We start from the raw sequence: 7,590 nt of genomic DNA on the forward strand, positions 1-7,590 counted from the left end.
ACAGGAACGCTGTACTGAGGGGAACAGGAACGCTGTACTGAGGGGAACAGGAACGCAGTACTGAGGGGAACAGGAACGCAGTACTGAGGGGAACAGGAACGCAGTACTGAGGGGAACTGGAACGCAGTACTGAGGGGAACTGGAACGCAGTACTGAGGGGGATCTGGAACGCAGTACTGAGGGGGAACTGGAACGCAGTACTGAGGGGGAACTGGAACGCAGTACTGAGGGGGAACTGGAACGCAGTACTGAGGGGGAACTGGAACGCAGTACTGAGGGGGAACTGGAACGCAGTACTGAGGGGGAACTGGAACGCAGTACTGAGGGGGAACTGGAAGGCAGTACTGAGGGGGAACTGGAACGCAGTACTGAGGGGGAACTGGAACGCAGTACTGAGGGGGAACTGGAACGCAGTACTGAGGGGTAACTAGAACGCAGTACTGAGGGGAACAGGAACGGTGTGAAGGGAACTGGAATGCAGTGTGAAGGGAACTGGAATGCAGTGTGAAGGGAACTGGAACGCAGTATTATGGTGAGCTGGAACGCAGTACTGAGGGGAACTGGAACGCGAACGCAGTACTGAGGGGTAACTGGAACGCAGTTCTGAGGGGTAAGTGGAACGCAGTACTGAGGGGGAGTAATGCAGTACTGAGGGCAACTGGAACCAGGACTGGGGGGAGGAATGCAGTAGTAAGGGGAACTGGAATGCTGTACGGGGGGGGAATGGAATGCAGTACGGAGAGGACTGGAACGCAGTACGGAGGGGACTGGAACGCAGTATGGAGGGGACTGGAATGCAGTACTGAGGGGGGTTGGATTGCAGTCCTGAGGGGGGGGGGAGAAACACAGTACTGAGGGGAACTTGAACGCAGTACTTTAGGGAACTGGAACGCAGTACTGAGGGGAACAGGAATGCAGTACTGAGGTTGAACTGGAACGCAGTACTGAGGGGGAACTGGAACGCAGTGCTGAGGGGGAACTGGAACGCAGTACTGAGGAGGAACTGGAACGCAGTACTGAGGGGGAACTGGAACGTAGTACTGAGGGGGAACTGGAACGCAGTACTGAGGGGGAACTGGAACGCAGTACTGAGGGGGAACTGGAACGCAGTACTGAGGGGGAACTGGAACGCAGTACTGAGGGGGAACTGGAACGCAGTACTGAGGGGGAACTGGAACGCAGTACTAAGGGGAACTGGAACGCAGTACTAAGGGGAACTGGAACGCAGTACTGAGGAGGAACTGGAACGCAGTACTGAGGAGGAACTGGTACGTAGTACTGAGGGGGAACTGGAACGCAGTACTGGGGGGAACTGGAACGCAGTACTGAGGGGGAACTGGAATGCAGTACTGAGGGGGGTACTGGAACGCAGTACTAAGGGCAACTGGAACGCAGTACTAAGGGGAACTGGAACGCAGTATTGGGGGGAATGCAGTACTGAGAGGAGGAGGAACGCAGGACTGAGGGGAGGAGGAACGCAGTACTGAGGGGAACTGGAACGCAGTGTGAAGGGAACCGGAACGCAGTGTGAAGGGAACCGGAACGCAGTGTGAAGGGACTCGGAACGCAGTGTGAAGGGAACCGGAACGCAGTGTGAAGGGAACTGGAACGCAGTACTGTGGGGAACTGGAGCGCGAACGCAGTTCTGAGGGGTAACTGGAATGCAGTACTGAGGGGGAGTAATGCAGTACTGAGGAGAACTGGAACGCAGTATGGGGGGGAATGGAATGCAGTACGGAGAGGACTGGAACGCAGTACGGAGGGGACTGGAATGCAGTACTGAATGGGGGGGGGGGGGGGGGAGGATGGCAGTCCTGAGGGGGGGGGGGGGGGGGGAGGATGGCAGTCCTGAGGCGGGGACGATGGCAGTCCTGAGGGGGGGGGAGAAACAAAGTACTGAGGGGAACTGGAACGCAGTACTATGGGGGACCTGGAATGCAGCACTGAGGTTGAACTGGAATGCAGTACTGAGGGGGAACTGAATTGCAGTACTGAGGGGGAACTGGAATGCAGTACTGAGGGGGAACGAACGCAGTACTGAGGGGTAACTGAAACGCAGTACTGAGGGGTAACTGGAACGCAGTACTGAGGAGTAACTGGAACGCAGTACTGAGTGGGAACTGGAACGCAGTACTGAGTGGGGAACTGGAATGCAGTACTGAGGGGTAACTGGAACACAGTACTGAGGGGTAACTGGAACGCAGTACTGAGGGGTAAATGGAACGCAGTACTGAGTGGTAAATGGAACGCAGTACTGAGGGGTAAATGGAACGCAGTACTGAGGGAGAACTGGAACGCAGTACTGAGGGGTAACTGGAAGGCAGTACTGAGGGGGAACTGGAATGCAGTACTGAGGGGTAACTAGAACACAGTACGGAGGGGAACTGGAACGGTGTGAAGGGAACTGGAACGCAGTGTGAAGGGAACTGGAATGCAGTGTGAAGGGAACTGGAACGCAGGTCTATGGTGAGCTAGAACGCAGTACTGAGGGAAACTGGAACGCAGTACTGAGGGGTAACTGGAATGCAGTTCTGAGGGGTAAGTGGAACGCAGTACTGAGGGGGAGTAATGCAGTACTGAGGGGAACTGGAACCAGGACTGGGGGGAGGAATGCAGTAGTAAGGGGAACTGGAATGCTGTACGGGGGGGAATGGAATGCAGTACGGAGAGGACTGGAACGCAGTACGGAGGGGACTGGAACGCAGTACGGAGGGGACTGGAACGCAGTACGGAGGGGACTGGAACGCAGTACGGAGGGGACTGGAATGCAGTACTGAGGGGGGTTGGATTGCAGTCCTGAGGGGGGGGGGGGGAGAAACACAGTACCGAGGGGAACTGGAACGCAGTACTGAGGGGAACAGGAATGCAGTACTGAGGTTGAACTGGAACGCAGTACTGAGGGGGAACTGGAACGCAGTACTCTGGGGAACTGGAACGCAGTACTGAGGGGAACAGGAACGCAGTACTGAGCTTGAACTGGAACGCAGTACTGAGGGGCAACTGGAATGCAGTACTGAGGGCGAACTGGAATGCAGTAGAGGAGGAACTGGAACGCAGTACTGAGGAGGAACTGGAAAGTAGTACTGAGGGGAACTGGAACGCAGTACTGAGGGGGAACTGGAACGCAGTACTGAGGGGGAACTGGAACGCAGTACTGAGTGGGGAACTGGAACGCAGTACTGAGTGGGGAACTGGAACGCAGTACTGAGTGGACTGGAACGCAGTACGGAGGGGACTGGAACGCAGTACGGAGGGGACTGGAACGCAGTACGGAGGGGACTGGAACGCAGTACGGAGGGGACTGGAACGCAGTACGGAGGGGACTGGAACGCAGTACGGAGGGGACTGGAACGCAGTACGGAGGGACTGGAACGCAGTACGGAGGGGACTGGAATGCAGTACGGAGGGGACTGGAATGCAGTACGGAGTGGACTGGGACGCAGTACGGAGTGGACTGGGACGCAGTACGGAGGGGACTGAAATGCAGTATTGGGTGGAATGCAGTACTGAGAGGAGGAGGAACACAGGACTGAGGGGAGGAGGAACGCAGAACTGAGGGGAACTGGAACGCAATGTGAAGGGAACTGGAACGCAGTGTGAAGGGACCTGGAACGCAGTGTGAAGGGAACTGGAACGCAGTACTATGGGGAACTGGAACGCAGTACTGAGGGGAACTGGAACGCGAACGCAGTACTGAGGGGTAACTGGAACGCAGTTCTGAGGGGTAACTGGAACGCAGCACTGAGGGGTAACTGGGACGCAGTACTGAGGGGTAACTGGAACACTGTACTGAGGGGAAACTGGAACGCAGCAACTGAGGGGTAACTGGAATGCAGTACTGAGGGGTAACTGGAACGCGAACGCAGTACTGAGGGGTAACTGGAACGCAGTTCTGAGTGGTAACTGGAATGCAGTACTGAGGGGAACTGAACGCGAACGCAGTACTGAGGGGTAACTGGAACGCAGTTCTTGAGGGTAACTGGAACGCAGCACTGAGGGGTAACTGGGACGCAGTACTGAGGGGTAACTGGGACACTGTACTGAGGGGAAACTGGAACGCAGCACTGAGGGGGTAACTTGGAATGCAGTACTGAGGGGTAACTGGAAACGTAGTACTGAGAGGGAGGAACGCGGTACTGAGGGGTAACTGGAACGCGGTAGTGAATGGGAACTGCAGTGCTGTCTTTCAGGTGAGTGGATAGGCACAATTAGAAAAACAGTTGAGTCCTCCCATAGTCCATTGGAACTGGTTTATCGTGCCATTCTGACATTCTTTGTGGATCTTTCTGTGCCTGCAATCGATGTCACTTTTCAACAACAGTGATTATATTTCAAAAGTACTTTATTGGTTGTAAAGCGGTTTGGGCATCCTGAGATAATGAAAGGCGCTACAGAAATGCAAGTCCTTCTTCACTGTGACCTTGAGGACACTGGCAAGGCCTCAGTTATTGCCCGTCCCTCGATGCAGGGTGTGTTAAAGGATCAGTCACAAACCGGGTATCAAGGAAATTAAGGACAGGAAGCAATAAGAAACCTGGGCTGGAATCTCTGAACCTTCCTCTGTCAGCAAGCAAAGTGACCAGTAATGTAACAGAGAGATAACGTGGAGCCAATAGAAAGGATTTTTAAAATTGTAAAAGGAGAATTTCACAGAATGACAGAGCACGCAAGTCGGCATTTGGCCCTTGGAGACGGAGCCAGCTCTTTGGTGGACATACCCAATTAATTTTGCTCGTCTCTTTTCCCAATAGTCCTGTCAATGTTTTCCTCCAAGCGTTTCACTTCTGAAAGTTATTATTGAATCCTCCACCACCACCCTTTCGGGAAGTGTATTCCAGATCACTAACAGCCTACTGCCCAAGGATATTTTGTAGGGACTAATCCAAAAAGCTCCTTCAAAGAACTAGCACAGACATAGTGGACCAAATCTCTTCCATTTCTGTGTTGCCAGATTCGAATTAATGATATTTTCTTTATCCATTTATTTAGGCTCTTAAAACTACCCAACCAAAGTTGCATCTAGTGTCTGATTCAGGGAGAGAGAGAGAGATTTGCAGTCTTTCCGATTACTTTTGATATTCCTATAGCTACAAACCGTGGTCCTGGAAGAGGTTTGTCGTAAAACAGAAGGGAGCTGCACACACAAAGATGTTAAATGAAGCAGCAACATTCTCACCCACCTATCCATTATTCTCCTTTCACTCCTAGCTCTACGCCTGCCTCCTTGGACTCGGTTCGGAGTGTGGGAAACCATCAAGCTCCGTCTCACAGCAGCACCATTATATTAGGTCATTAAAAGCTCTTAATCAGCTCACACAAGTTCCAATTAATAAATTATTTCATGATTTGAGTTTGCAACAGTAATTAACCGTTCCCTAGTGGTCAGGTTTCAGTGCTTTCACCGCTGCGGCCTGCCATCAATTCCGGTCAGGGTAGTGGATTTAATAGCAAACAATGCTTATCCAGACTGAAGGACTAATCCTCTCCCCCTTCCACTGACACCTCACGATCAGCGAGTATTAACACAGCCCTCCCCTCCCAGTGAAATCACCAACACCGGTAACAGGAGCTTGAATACCTCACACGAATTCGGAACAGCCCTCAGGCTCAGGAACGATCTGAATCACGGGAGAGGTGGGGGGAGTGTGACAAAACCATGTGATCATTCATCTGAGACAGCAACACAAGAGAATTTCAGGCAGGAGAAACAGTGAGAGAAACTCTGAGTAGATTGAGGGAGAGATACAGGCAGAAAAACAGCCTTTCAGTCAGGAGCTGGCAGAGGGAGGGAACGTGCACCAGGTTTCCTTTGCAGTCAAGCACTCACGCTGGCTGTAGGTTATAAATAGTTCCAATATGGAGTAATATTCACAGTCCTATAGCACCTCAGTCGAACCTGAGACTATCTCCTTGGTCCCACAGCCTCAGGGGGTCTGGTCCCTTGGTTTAAATGCATTGCCGGGTTCCCCAATCTTTCCGTTTTCCCCTTAGACGGGAAAGATGGGAGTCAGGGTCTCCTCGGGAAGCTGGCAGGAGGCAGAGGCTGGCAGAATCGGCAGGCTGGAGCAGAGCGGTGTGCAGCTCTCCGACGCAGCCTAGTCTGCCGTGCAGGAAACTCCCACTCTCCTCAGCGCAGTCCGCATTGTCATCTCCGTGAACAAGGCAACGGCACACATCGATCCCAGAGTCTCCGGTGAGGCGCCTGTGCCCTGGACCGACTTTCATCCTCCTCCTCCTCCTCCTCGGACACAGCCGCTTGTGACACAGTGACACCGACATCTTCAGCAGCACAGTCGGAGCTGGGGAGCGGCGATGCTGGCTCGGGGTCACCGGGGGTGCTGGGGTCACTGGGGTGCTGGGGTCAGAATCGGAGGTACTGTTGGGAGAGCTAGGAGCTACAAGAGCAGCTGGTGCAGTTATTGGAGCTCAGTGAAGGGCTGAGCTCAGCCCTGGTCTCCTGGCATTGTATTGACGTATAGGATGGTGGAGGGGGTGCTGGGCTGGGCCGATACCTCCTCATACGCAGGAAGCTTGAAAGAAGCCAAGAGTCCTGAAGAAAAGATTGAAAACCACATAAGACAGGAACCAGTTAGGCATTCGGGTCACAGCTCATTATTTCATCATCGTAACCTCTAAATTTCACCATCGTAACCTCCTTTCAGAGGTGGGCATGGGCCGGAATAGTGCGGGGCAGCACAACTGGGTGTGAGGGGGGGAGGCGGGGGAGGGGAAGGAAGGTGCGAGGGGGGATGGGGGGGGGGGGGGGGGGGGGGGGGAGGAGGCAGGCACGGAGGAAGGGGAGGAGGCAGGCACGGAGGAAGGGTGAGGAGGCAGGCACGGAGGAAGGGGGAGGGACGCAGGCACGGAGGAAGGGGAGGAGGCAGGCACGGAGGAAGGGGAGGAGGCAGGCACGCAGGAAGGTGCGAGTGGGGGGAGGAAGGGTGCGAGGGTGGGGAGGAAAGGTGCGAGGGGGTGGGGAGGAAGGTGAGAGCGGGGGGGGAGGAAGGTGAGGGGGTGTAGGAAGGTGCAGGGGGGGGGGGGGAGGAAGGTGCGAGGGGGGAGGAAGGTGCGAGGGGGGAGGAAGGTGCGAGGGGGGGGAGGAAGGTGCGAGGGGGGGAGGAAGGTGCGAGGGGGGGGAGGAAGAGTGCGAGGGGGGGGGAGGAAGGTGCGAGGGGGGGGAGGAAGGTGCGAGGGGGGGGGAGGAAGGTGCGAGGGGTGGGGAGGAAGGTGCGAGGGGGGGGGGAGGAAGGTGCTGGCGGGAAGGGAATGGGAATGCGGGCCGGCGGGAACGGGAACGGAATGCGGGCCGGCGGGAAGGGGAACGGGAATGGGAATGCGGGCCGGCGGGAACGGGAACGGGAATGCGGGGCCGGCGGGAAGGGAACGGGAATGCGGGCTGGCGGGCCAGCGGGAAGGGAATGCGGGCTGGCGGGAAGGGAATGCGGGCCGGCGGGAAGGGGGACTGCGGGCCGGCGGGAGAGGAATGGGAATGCGGGCCGGCGGGAAGGAACGGGAATGCAAGGCGGCGGGAAGGGAACGGGAATGCGGGCCGGCGGAAAGGGAACGGGAATGCGGGCCGGCGGGAACAGG

At 55.7% G+C, this 7,590-nt stretch overlaps 1 pseudogene; it reads right to left on the reverse strand.

Moving 5' to 3' along the window:
* Window positions 1-4,324: 4,324 nt before the first annotated feature.
* LOC140409363 (WW domain-binding protein 1-like) lies at window positions 4,325-6,590 on the reverse strand (annotated as a pseudogene).
* Window positions 6,591-7,590: the final 1,000 nt, after the last annotated feature.

Source organism: Scyliorhinus torazame, chromosome 3, assembly GCF_047496885.1.
Source record: "Scyliorhinus torazame isolate Kashiwa2021f chromosome 3, sScyTor2.1, whole genome shotgun sequence".
NCBI lineage: Eukaryota > Metazoa > Chordata > Chondrichthyes > Carcharhiniformes > Scyliorhinidae > Scyliorhinus > Scyliorhinus torazame.